This window comes from Vidua macroura, chromosome 5 (assembly GCF_024509145.1).
Source record: "Vidua macroura isolate BioBank_ID:100142 chromosome 5, ASM2450914v1, whole genome shotgun sequence".
Lineage (NCBI taxonomy): Eukaryota > Metazoa > Chordata > Aves > Passeriformes > Viduidae > Vidua > Vidua macroura.
In genome coordinates, this window is record NC_071575.1 from 52,933,282 (window position 1) to 52,946,262 (window position 12,981).

The window sequence follows — 12,981 nt, forward strand, 5'->3', positions numbered from 1 at the left end:
TGGAGGTGATTGGTCAAAGGTTGGATTCAGTGACCTTGGATGCCTTTTCCTTCCTAAATGATTCTGTGATTCTGTGATTTCTACCAATTAGCAACTGATAGAAATAAGATGGAAAAAAAGGAAATGTTTTCTGTTTACCAATGGAAAGGTGATTTTCTAAGGAATATTGGAAGATAAATATTTCATCATTTTACTGTCTCCTAACTGTAGGTTCTGCCAGAGAGTAACAGGGAAGACATCCTCTTTCCTAAAAAAGTAATGTCTTATGATGCATAGATTTGAGAGAATCAGACCTGAAAATATGGAGAAATTACACTAAATATGTTTATACTTTTGTCAGCATAACAAGCTGTACTAGAGTGTGTGGTTTCAATGGTGTTATTGACAATTCAAACCTCAGTAGTGATTTGGACTTGTTATAAATTATAGAACCATGGATACAATAGCCCAGATATTTGACATTATTTCCAAGTTGTGTTAACACATATCTCACCCTCTAAGTTTACTGACTAACACATAGTTGGAAGTGGATTTGATCAAGCATATCATCAAAAAAGTTACATCTCATTTCTCATATAAGAAATCTCCTAACAAAAAGCAATTTTCCCAAAATCTTTAACAAGCAAGTACTAAAGTCTACAAAAGAAATATCAGCCACCACTGGTTTTTACTGTCAGAGCTGAGACTATATAAGCTTATTATACGGGGAGAATTTTTTTTAAAAAATTGTTTCTAACAATTAAAATTTGGAATTATAACCAGAAAAACCCCACAAATAAATAAACTAACCCCCCCAAAAATATGCTTCTCAAAACAGCATTAACCTGAAAATGGGTTCCATTTGATTTTTTTTTTGTGACTATAGAAAGGAAGAGGAAAAATAATTTTAATTACACTCAAATGCCTATACGTGAACCCACACATAAAACGTAGAATCCCTGTGATACAATCAACATACTGTGATAACATGCTATGCCTTGGTAAGAATGTTCAAATAACTTCTTTACACAAATGACATGAAGAGTATGGGTATTTTAGTGTACAAGTTTCAATATGCAACAGGTTGACTAACAGTTAAAATGCTATTATCAGTTATATGAAGGAGCTCGTAGACACCTTGCTCTCACCTTTTCATTTTTATTTCATTTATAAAGCAGAACAAAATCTTTTAGAGCTGAGACAGCTTCACAGTTGGAACACACCAGGAAAAAATCAACTTAGATTATACAACTCTGTTAATAGAATCACACAGTGGCCCAGGTTGGAAGGCTTCTAAAAATATCATCTGCTCCAAATTTTTGTGGGAAGGGGATTTTAGAAGAACTCTTTTAGCACCCCCTGAGGAGGTTGTTCTAGTGAATGATTGTTCCTCTTATAAAAAGGCTCTCCCAATGCAACTTGGACTCATTGCCTTTGTCTTCTCTGCATGGGTCCTTTGAGTTGCTGCCCTTTGAGTCCTAGAACACTGTGCTGATGTCCCTCATAAGCCTTCTCCATTGAGATAAGATCTAGGTCCTTCAGTGTTTCCTCAAGGGTCAGGTTCTCCAGCTCTGATTATCTTTGTGACTCTCCTTTGGACATTCTTCAGCCTGTCCGTGTTTTTCTTCAATTGTGAAAACCAGAACCAAACACAATACTCCAGATGAGGCCTGACAAGATCTGAGTGGAAAGATAACTCTGCTAGTAGTGTCTCCGTGAATGCAGCCTGGGAGATGTTTTTTTGACCCGACCCATCAATTTAGCACCCAAAAAATTCTACCAAATAAAAATCAAATAATTGTTTTCTTTTCTTTCTCTAATGTTAGACTTTTCTTATTATGCTAACTTTTTTTATTCCTTTCATTTTTCTGAGACACTTAAATAATAAATAAGAGTTCCATCATTATGCTAAAAGGTCTAGGCAGGTCTTCTGTATTATGATTATTCTTCCAATATCAAACCTGGTTAGAACAGCTGTGACTAAAAGTAATTTTATAAAAGCCAAAATCTTTCCTGAGAGGAACATTGGTTTCAATGAATTTTTCAAAGGAGGATTTTCTGCAGTCAAGAGATTCCTGGTCACCTCTAATAAGAAAGAGTGAGGAAAAGAGATGAATTAAAAACCTCAGGTATTATTTTGAAAAAAACCCAATTTTTGATAGAATTCCAGTGTCAACATTTGTGGCCATTCCAATGTGGAATAGAAACAAAGTTTGAGGTTTTAAAAGTTCTTTTTCTGCCAAGCTCTCTGCCACATGTGATGACACTGACTGAGAACCCTTGTTTCCAGAACACCAGTTCATGGTTCAGTGAAACCAGTCTTTTATTCTTATGCCATGGGTTGTCTTGAGATACAAAGAACTATCTGTACTTTGATACCTGTAAACAAAAACTACAAAATAACTGAGAGTGAGTGCAGAAAATAAACTATGAATTTCATATTAAGAGTTATTTATATACTGTCAGTTAGCAAGGGAAACAGTATAATAATCCACAGCCATTGCTCCATTCTGGGGTTCACTTCAAGCTGTAATGAAAAAAAAAAAAAAACCAAACAAAAAAAACCCACACAGAAAGAAAAACAAAACAAAACAAAACAAACAAACAAACAAACAACAAAAAACCCCACTAAAACAAAAGGCAAAGCTTTGCAGGCTAAGACTAATGTCTGTTAAGGCTGTTAAAGGCTGTTACTGAGCAAAGTGATATGATTTAACAATTCTGAGAAAATATTCAGAAGAATATTGTCACTTTAATATTATAGTAAATGCTTTTGGTGTACAGATTAACATGGAGACGTACAGGTGTAGGGGATTTGATGGGCTACAACTAAGCAAACTGAGGGAATTGTACAAGGTCCTTGCAAAAGCATTCCATAATTTTTAAAAGAACAAGTCTGTGCTGACTGAAGAAAGGCAAATGCTTCATCCACCTTGATAAAGGGGGCAAACCCACCCATCTGGGAAATCAGAGATGATCTGTTTTATTCAGTCCAGCGCTAAATTGCCACTGATCAACCTGATTGTCTTCTATGAGAAACAGATTGCAAATGTGATTGAAGAGAGAGAAGGGGCTATCTTTTACCTCATGTGACTGAAGAGAAAGCAAGGGGTAAATTATATCCCAACTTTGTTACTCTTTCAACACTGGCTCTTATAATATTGTTAGGAAGGCCAATCAAGGTTTAGATTGATGGATCAGATGGCTACACAACCCATCTGTTTGGATGACTGGACTCAGAGGGTAGTGGTTGATGAGTTGTCCTCTACCCAGGAACCAGTAGCAAGTGGTGTAATGCAGAAATCTACCCTGTGGACCAGTCTTGTGTAACAACTTCATAACTGATGAAGTGATAGAGTGCAGTCTTATCAAGCTTACAAATGACTCCACACTGGGGTAACTAGGCCATATGCTTGAGGGTAGGGCAAAGGGACCTGGAAGAATGGGCCACAAGGAATCTCACTAAGTAAAAGGACAAAATTAAAAATGCTACATCTGGGCAGGAAGAGCTCCTTGAGGTGACACAGAGGACTGAAGACTGGTGAGCAGCTCTAGCAGACAGAAAGCAGTGCATGAGGAAGCAGTGCTCTAGCACCAAGGAGAGCCAGCAGTCCCCTAAACTCTATTTATAGGTGTTGAGACAACACATAGAGGGACTGATATTGAGCTTTGGTCAGTCCAGTGCAGGTAATAAACTGTTAAACAGGAAGAAGCTCAAATGTAGAGCAAAATTTAAATGTCTTTTACTTATAAAGGTTCATAAAGGGCCAAAGTGTAATCTGCACAACGTGGCTGGTCAGTCAGCATGAAGGATAATACTATATACTGTGCTTGGACTAACTCTTATAATCCTATATTCACTGCTTTATAGTGAGAGTGTAAAGCTCCCAGATTGACAAGGGAAAAATTCTTCCATAAAAATTAAATTACTCTAAAAGCTAACTTTGGCTGGGAAATGGCACTAATGGGATTAATGATAGAAAAGCAGTGAGAAATTCTTTATACTTTATTTCTAGCAGGAAAATGGGACTTGATTGATTCTTGGGGCACAACTGCATAGACTCTAACACTACTACATCATGGAAGTTTTCCAGAGCTCTCCTCCTGCATGGGGTCCACAGCAAGATCTGCAGGGAGTCAGGTGGCACAGGTAGCACATGTAATCCTGCAGGGAAGGGGAGGGGAGGGGAGGGGAGGGGAGGGGAGGGGAGGGGAGGGGAGGGGAGGGGAGGGGAGGGGGAGGGGAGGGGGAGGGGAGGGGAGGGGAGGGGAGGGGAGGGGGGAGGGAGGAAGGAAGGAAGGAAGGAAGGAAGGAAGGAAGGAAGGAAGGAAGGAAGGAAGGAAGGAAGGAAGGAAGGAAGGAAGGAAGGACAGGAAGGAAGGAAGGAAGGAAGGAAGGAAGGAAGGAAGGAAGGAAGGAAGGAAGGAAGGAAGGAGAGGAAGGAAGGAAGGAAGGAAGGAAGGAAGGAAGGAAGGAAGGAAGGAAGGAAGGAAGGAAGGAAGGAAGGAAGGAAGGAAGGAAGGAAGGAAGGAAGGAAGGAAGGAAGGAAGGAAGGAAGGAAGGAAGAAGGAAGGAAGGAAGGAAGGAAGGAAGGAAGGAAGGAAGGAAGGAAGGAAGGAAGGAGAAAGAAAGAGAGAGAAGGAAGAAAAAGAAATAACGAAAGAAAGAACGAATGAAGAAAGAAAGAAAATAGAGAAAGAAAGAACGAAAAAGAAAGAAAAAGAAAGGAGGGAAGGAGGGAAGGAGGGAAGGAAGGAGGGAAGGAAGGAGGGAAGGAAGGAAGGAAGGAAGGAAGGAAGGAAGGAAGGAGGGAAGGAAGTAAGGTGCGGAAGGAAGGTGCGGAAGGAAGGCGCGGAGGAAGGAAGGTGCGGAAGGAAGGAAGGTGTGGAAGGTGCAGAAGGTGCGGAAGGTGCGGAAGGAAGGAAGGAAGGAAGGAAGGAAGGAAGGACGAAAAAGAAAGAATGAAAGAACGAAAAGAAAGAACGACGGAAAGAAAGAAAGAACGAAAGAGCGAGTAAGAAACAACGATGGAAAGAAAGAACGAAAGAACGAAAAAGAAAGAACGAAGGAAAGAAAGAAAGAAGGAACGAGTAAGAAAGAAGGAAGGAAAGAAGAAAGAACGAAAGAACGAAAAAAAAGAACGAAGGAAAGAAAGAAAGAACGAAGGAACGAGTAAGAAACAACAACGGAAAGAAAGAAAGAACGAAGGAACGAAAAAAAATTACGACGGAAAGAGAGAAAGAACGAAGGAACGAGTAAAAAAGAACGACGGAAAGAAAGAAAGAACGAAGGAACGAGTAAGAAAGAACGACGAAAAGAAAGAAAGAACGAAGGAACGAGTAAGACAGAACGACGGAAAGAAAGAAAGACTGAAGGAACGAAAAAAAAAGAACGACGGAAAGAAAGAAAGAACGAAGGAACGAGTAAGAAAGAACGACGGAAAGCAAGAAAGAACGAGGGAACGAAAAAAAAAGAACGACGGAGAGAAAGAAAGAACGAAGGAACGAGTAAGAAAGAACGACGGAGAGAAAGAAAGAACGAAGGAACGAGTAAGACAGAACGACGGAAAGAAAGAAAGAACGAGGGAACGAAAAAAAAGAACGACGGAGAGAAAGAAAGAACGAAGGAACGAGTAAGAAAGAACGACGGAAAGAAAGAAAGAACGAGGGAACGAAAAAAAATTACGACGGAGAGAAAGAAAGAACGAAGGAACGAGTAAGACAGAACGACGGAAAGAAAGAAAGAACGAGGGGAACGAAAAAAAAAGAACGACGGAAAGAATGAAAGAACGAGGGAACGAAAAAAAATTACGACGGAAAGAAAGAAAGAACGAGGGAACGAAAAAAATTACGACGGAGAGAAAGAAAGAACGAAGGAACGAGTAAGAAAGAACGACGGAAAGAAAGAAAGAACGAGGGAACGAAAAAAAAAGAATGACGGAGACAAAGAAAGAATGAAGGAACGAAAAAAAAAGAACGACGGAAAGAAAGAAAGAACGAGGGAACGAAAAAAAAAGAACGACGGAGAGAAAGAAAGAACGAAGGAACGAGTAAGAAGAACGACGGAAAGAAGAAAGAATGAGGGAACGAAAAAAAAAGAACGACGGAGAGAAAGAAAGAACGAAGGAATGAGTAAGAAAGAACGACGGAAAGAAAGAAAGAACGAAGGAACGAGTAAGAAAGAACGACGGAAGAAAGAAAGAATGAAAAAGAAAGAAAGAAAAAAGAGAAAGAAAGAACGAAAAAGAAAGAAAAGAAAGGAGGGAAGGAGGGAAGGAAGGAGGGGGAAGGAAGGAAGGAAGGAAGGAAGGAAGGAAGGAAGGAAGGAAGGAAGGAAGGAAGGAAGGAAGGAAGGAAGGAAGGAAGGAAGGAAGGAAGGAAGGAAAGGAAGGAAGGAAGGAAGGAAGGAAGGAAGGAAGGAAGGGAAGGAGGGAAGGAGGGAAGGAAGGAAGGAAGGAAGGAAGGAAGGAAGGAAGGAAGGAAGGAAGGAAGGAAGGAAGGAAGGAAGGAAGGAAGGAAGGAAGGAAGGAAGCAGTTCGGAAGGAAGGAAGGAAGGAAGGAAGGAAGGAAGGAAGGAAGGAAGGAAGGAAGGAAGGAAGGAAGGAAGGAAGGAAGGAAGGAAGGAAGGAAGGAAGGAAGGAAGGAAGGAAGGAAGGAAGGAAGGAAGGAAGGAAGGAAGGAAGGAAGGAAGGAAGGAAGGAAGGAAGGAAGGAAGGAAGGAAGGAAGGAAGGCAGTTCGGAAGGAAGGAAGGCAGTTCGGAAGGAAGGCAGTTCGGAAGGAAGGCAGTTCGGAAGGAAGGCAGTTCGGAAGGAAGGAAGGCAGTTCGGAAGGAAGGAAGGCAGTTCGGAAGGAAGGAAGGAAGGAAGGCAGTTCGGAAGGAAGGCAGTTCGGAAGGAAGGCAGTTCGGAAGGAAGGCAGTTCGGAAGGAAGGAAGGAAGGCAGTTCGGAAGGAAGGAAGGAAGGCAGTTCGGAAGGCAGTTCGGAAGGAAGGAAGGCAGTTCGGAAAGAAGGAAGGAAGGAAGGAAGGAAGGAAGGAAGGAGGAAGGAAGGAAGGAAGGAAGGAAGGAAGGAAGGAAGAAGGAAGGAAGGAAGGAAGGAAGGAAGGAAGGAAGGAAGGAAGGAAGGAAGGAAGGAAGGAAGGAAGGAAGGAAGGAAGGAAGGAAGGAAGGAAGGAAGGAAGGAAGGAAGGAAGGAAGGAAGGAAGGAAGGAAGGAAGGAAGGAAGGAAGGAAGGAAGGAAGGAAGGAAGGAAGGAAGGAAGGAAGGAAGGAAGGAAGGAAGGAAGGAAGGAAGGAAGGAGAGAAAGAAAGAGAGAGAAGGAAAGAAAAAGAAATAACGAAAGAAAGAACGAATGAAGAAGAAAGAAAGAAAAAAGAGAAAGAAAGAACGAAAAAAGAAAGAAAAAGAAAGGAGGGAAGGAGGGAAGGAGGGAAGGAAGGAGGGAAGGAAGGAGGGAAGGAAGGAGGGAAGGAAGGAGGGAAGGAGGGAAGGAGGGAAGGAAGGAAGGAAGGAAGGAAGGAAGGAAGGAAGGAAGGAAGGAAGGAAGGAAGGAAGGAAGGAAGGAAGGAGGAAGGAAGGAAGGAAGGAAGGAAGGAAGGAAGGAAGGAAGGAAGGAAGGAAGGAAGGAAGGAAGGAAGGAAGGAAGGAAGGAAGGAAGGCAGTTCGGAAGGAAGGAAGGAAGGCAGTTCGGAAGGAAGGAAGGAAGGAAGGAAGGAGAAAGAAGAGAGAGAAGGAAAGAAAAAGAAATAACGAAAGAAAGAACGAATGAAGAAAGAAAGAAAGAAAAAAGAGAAAGAAAGAACGAAAAAGAAAGAAAAAGAAAGGACGGAAGGAGGGAAGGAGGGAAGAGGAGGAGGGGAAGGAAGGAGGGAAGGAAGGAGGGAAGGAAGGAGGGAAGGAAGGAGGGAAGGAGGGAAGGAGGGAAGGAGGGAAGGAGGGAAGGAAGGAAGGGAAGGAAGGAAGGAAGGGAAGGAAGGAAGGAAGGAGGAAGGAAGGAAGGAAGGAGGAAGGAAGGAAGGAAGGAAGGAAGGAAGGAAGGAAGGAAGGAAGGAAGGAAGGAAGGAAGGAAGGAAGGAAGGAAGGAAGGAAGGAAGGAAGGAAGGAAGGAAGGAAGGAAGGAAGGAAGGAAGGAAGGAAGGAAGGAAGGAAGGAACGGAAGGAAGGAAGGAAGGAAGGAAGGAAGGAAGGAAGGAAGGAAGGAAGGAAGGAAGAGAAGGAAGGAAGGAAGGAAGGAAGGAAGGAGAAAGAAAGAGAGAGAAGGAAAGAAAAAGAAATAATGAAAGAAAGAACGAATGAAGAAGAAAGAAAGAAAAAAGTGAAAGAAAGAACGAAAAAGAAAGAAAAAGAAAGGACGGAAGGAGGGAAGGAGGGAAGGAAGGAGGGAAGGAAGGAGGGAAGGAGGGAAGGAAGGAGGGAAGGAAGGAGGGAAGGAAGTAAGGTGCGGAAGGAAGGTGCGGAAGGAAGGAAGGTGTGGAAGGAAGGAAGGTGTGGAAGGTGCGGAAGGTGCGGAAGGTGCGGAAGGTGCGGAAGGTGCGGAAGGTGCGGAAGGAAGGAAGGAAGGAAGGAAGGAAGGAAGGAAGGAAGGACGAAAAAGAAAGAACGAAAGAACGAAAAAGAAAGAACGACGGAAAGAAAGAAAGAACGAAAGAGCGAGTAAGAAACAACGATGGAAAGAAAGAACGAAAGAACGAAAAAGAAAGAACGAAGGAAAGAAAGAATGAAGGAACGAGTAAGAAAGAAGGAAGGAAAGAAAGAAAGAACGAAAGAACGAAAAAAAGAACGAAGGAAAGAAAGAAAGAACGAAGGAACGAGTAAGAAAGAACGAAGAAAAGAAAGAAAGAACGAAGGAACGAGTAAGACAGAACGACGGAAAGAAAGAAAGAATGAAGGAACGAAAAAAAAGAACGACAGAAAGAAAGAAAGAACGAAGGAACGAGTAAGAAAGAACGACGGAAAGGAAGAAAGAACGAGGGGAACGAAAAAAAAAAGAACGACGGAGAGAAAGAAAGAACGAAGGAACGAGTAAGAAAGAACGACGGAGAGAAAGAAAGAACGAGGGAACGAGTAAGACAGAACGACGGAAAGAAAGAAAGAACGAGGGAACGAAAAAAAAGAACGACGGAGAGAAAGAAAGAACGAAGGAACGAGTAAGAAAGAACGACGGAAAGAAAGAAAGAACGAAGGAACGAGGTAAGAAAGAACGACGGAAAGGAAGAAAGAACGAGGGAACGAAAAAAAAGAACGACGGAGAGAAAGAAAGAACGAAGGAACGAGTAAGAAAGAACGACGGAGAGAAAGAAAGAACGAAGGAACGAGTAAGACAGAACGACGGAAAGAAAGAAAGAACGAGGGAACGAAAAAAAAGAACGACGGGAGAGAAAGAAAGAACGAAGGAACGAGTAAGAAAGAACGACAGAAAGAAAGAAAGAACGAGGGGAACGAAAAAAAAATTACGACGGAGAGAAAGAAAGAACGAAGGAACGAGTAAGACAGAACGACGGAAAGAAAGAAAGAACGAGGGAACGAAAAAAAAAGAACGACGGAGAGATAGAAAGAACGAGGGAACGAAAAAAAAAGAACGATGGAGAGAAAGAAAGAACGAAGGAACGAGTAAGAAAGAACGACGGAGAGAAAGAAAGAACGAGGGAACGAAAAAAAAAGAACGACGGAGAGAAAGAAAGAACGAAGGAACGAGTAAGACAGAACGACGGAAAGAAAGAAAGAACGAAGGAACGAGTAAGAAAGAACGACGGAAAGAAAGAAAGACGAGAGAACGAAAAAAAAATTCGACGGGAGAGAAAGAAAGAACGAGGGAAGGAAAAAAAAAGAACGACGGAGAGAAAGAAAGAACGAAGGAACGAGTAAGAAAGAACGACGGAAAGAAAGAAAGAATGAAAAAGAAAGAAAGAAAAAAGAGAAAGAAAGAACGAAAAAGAAAGAAAAAGAAAGGAGGGAAAGAGGGAAGGAAGGAGGGAAGGAAGGAGGGAAGGAAGGAGGGAAGGAGGGAAGGAAGGAGGGAAGGAAGGAGGGAAGGAGGGAAGGAGGGAAGAGGGGAAGGAGGGACAGGACGGGGAAGGAGGGAAGGAGGGAAGGAGGGAAGGAAGGAAGGAAGGAAGGAAGGAAGGAAGGAAGGAAGGAAGGAAGGAAGGAAGGAGAGGAAGGAAGGAAGGAAGGAAGGAAGGAAGGAAGGAAGGAAGGAAGGAAGGAAGGAAGGAAGGAAGGAAGGAAGGAAGGAAGGAAGGAAGGAAGGAAAGGAAGGAAGGAAGGAAGGAAGGAAGGAAGGAAAGGAAGGAAGGAAGGAAGGAAGGAAGGAAGGAAGGAAGGAAGGAAGGAAGGAAGGAAGGAAGGAAGGAAGGAAGGAAGGAAGGAAGGAAGGAAGGAAGGAAGGAAGGAAGGAAGGAGAAAGAAAGAGAGAGAGAGAAGGAAAGAAAAAGAAAGAACGAAAGAAAGACGAATGAAAAAGACAGAAAGAAAAAAGAGAAAGAAACAGAAAAAGAAAGAAAAGAAAGGAGGGAAGGAGGGAAGGAGGGAAGGAAGGAGGGAAGGAAGGAGGGAAGGAAGGGAAGATGGAGGGCAGGAAGGAGGGAAAGAAGGAAGGAAGGAAGGAAGGAAGGAAGGAAGGAAGGAAGGAAGGAAGGAAGGAGGAAGGAAGGAAGGAAGGAAGGAAGGAAGGAAGGAAGGAAGAAGGAAGGAAGGAAGAAGGAAGAAGGAAGGAAGGAAGGAAGGAAGGAAGGAAGGAAGGAAGGAAGGAAGGCAGTTCGGAAGGAAGGCAGTTCGGAAGGAAGGAAGGAAGGAAGGAAGGCAGTTCGGAAGGAAGGAAGGCAGTTCGGAAGGAAGGAAGGAAGGAAGGCAGTTCGGAAGGAAGGCAGTTCGGAAGGAAGGCAGTTCGGAAGGGAAGGCAGTTCGGAAGGAAGGAAGGAAGGCAGTTCGGAAGGAAGGAAGGAAGGCAGTTCGGAAGGCAGTTCGGAAGGAAGGGAAGGCAAGTTCGGAAAGAAGGAAGGAAGGAAGGAAGGAAGGAAGAAGGAAGGAAGAGGAAGGAAGGAAGGAAGGAAGGAAGGAAGGAAGGAAGGAGGAAGGAAGGAAGGAAGGAAGGAAGGAAGGAAGGAAGGAAGGAAGGAAGGAAGGAAGGAAGGAAGGAAGGAAGAAGGAAGGAAGGCAGTTCGGAAGGAAGGCAGTTCGGAAGGAAGGAAGGAAGGAAGGAAGGAAGGAAGGAAGGAAGGAAGGGAAGAAGGAAGGAAGGAAGGAAGGAATGAGAAAGAAAGAGAGAGAAGGAAAGAAAAAGAAAGAACGAAAGAAAGAACGAATGAAAAGACAGAAAGAAAAAAGAGAAAGAAACAGAAAAAGAAAGAAAAAGAAAGGAGGGAAGGAGGGGGGAAGGAGGGGAAGGAGGGAAGGAAGGAGGGAGAAGGAAGGAGGGAAGGAAGGAAGGGAAGGAAGGAAGGAAGGAAGGAAGGAAGGAAGGAAGGAAGGAAGGAAGGAAGGAAGGAAGGAAGGAAGGAAGGAAGGAAGGAAGGAAGGAAGGAAGGAAGGAAGGAAGGAAGGAAGGAAGGAAGGAAGGAAGGAAGGAAGGAAGGAGGAAGGAAGGAAGGAAGGAAGGAAGGAAGGAAGGAAGGAAGGAAGGAAGGAAGGAAGGAAGGAAGGAGAAAGAAAGAGAGAGAAGGAAAGAAAAAGAAAGAACGAAAGAAAGAACGAATGAAAAAGACAGAAAGAAAAAAGAGAAAGAAACAGAAAAAGAAAGAAAAAGAAAGGAGGGAAGGAGGGAAGGAGGGAAGGAAGGAGGGAAGGAAGGAGGGAAGGAAGGAAAGATGGAGGGAAGGAGAGGAAAGAAGGAAGGAAGGAAGGAAGGAAGGAAGGAAGGAAGGAAGGAAGGAAGGAAGGAAGGAAGGAAGGAAGGAAGGAAGGAAGGAAGGAAGGAAGGAAGAAGGAAGGAAGGAAGGAAGGAGAGGAAGGAAGGAAGGAAGGAAGGAAGGAAGGAAGGAAGGAAGGAAGGAAGGAAGGAAGGAAGGAAGGAAGGAAGGAAGGACGAAAAAGAAAGAACGAAAGAATGAAAAAGAAAGAACGACGGAAAGAAAGAAAGAACGAAAGAGCGAGTAAGAAATAACGATGGAAGAAAGAACGAAAGAACGAAAAAGAAAGAACGAAGGAAGAAAAGAATGAAGGAACGAGTAAGAAAGAAGGAAGGAAAGAAAGAAAGAACGAAAGAACGAAAAAAAAGAACGAAGGAAAGAAAAGAAAAGAACGAAGGAGAACGAGTAAGAAAGAACGAAAGAAAAGAAAGAAAGAACGAAGGAACGAGTAAGACAGAACGACGGAAAGAAAGAAAGATGAAAGAACGAAAAAAAAGAACGACGGAAAGAAAGAACGAGGAACGAGTAAGAAAGAACGACGGAAAGGAAGAAAGAACGAGGGAACGAAAAAAAAAGAACGACGGAGAGAAAGAAAGAAACGAAGGAACGAGTAAGAAAGAACGACGGAGAGAAAGAAAGAACGAAGGAACGAGTTAGACAGAACGACGGAAAGAAAGACAGAACGAGGGAACGAAAAAAAAGAACGACGGAGAGAAAGAAAGAACGAAGGAACGAGTAAGAAAGAACGACGGAAAGAAAGAAAGAACGAAGGAACGAGTAAGAAAGAACGACGGAAAGGAGAGAAAGAACGAGGGTACAAAAAAAAAGAACGACAGAGAGAAAGAAAGAACGAAGGACGAGTAAGAAAGAACGACGGAGAGAAAGAAAGAACGAAGGAACGAGTAAGACAGAAACGATGGAAAGAAAGAAAGAACGAGGGAACGAAAAAAAAGAACGACGGAGAGAAAGAAAGATACGAAGGAACGAGTAAGAAAGAACGACGGAAAGAAAGAAAGGAACGAGGGGGAACTGAAAAAAAAATTACGACGGAGAGAAAGAAAGAACGAAGGGAACGAGTAAGACAGAACGACGGAAAGAAAGAAGAACGAGGGAACGAAAAAAAAAGAACGACGGAGAGAAAGAAAGAACGAAGGAA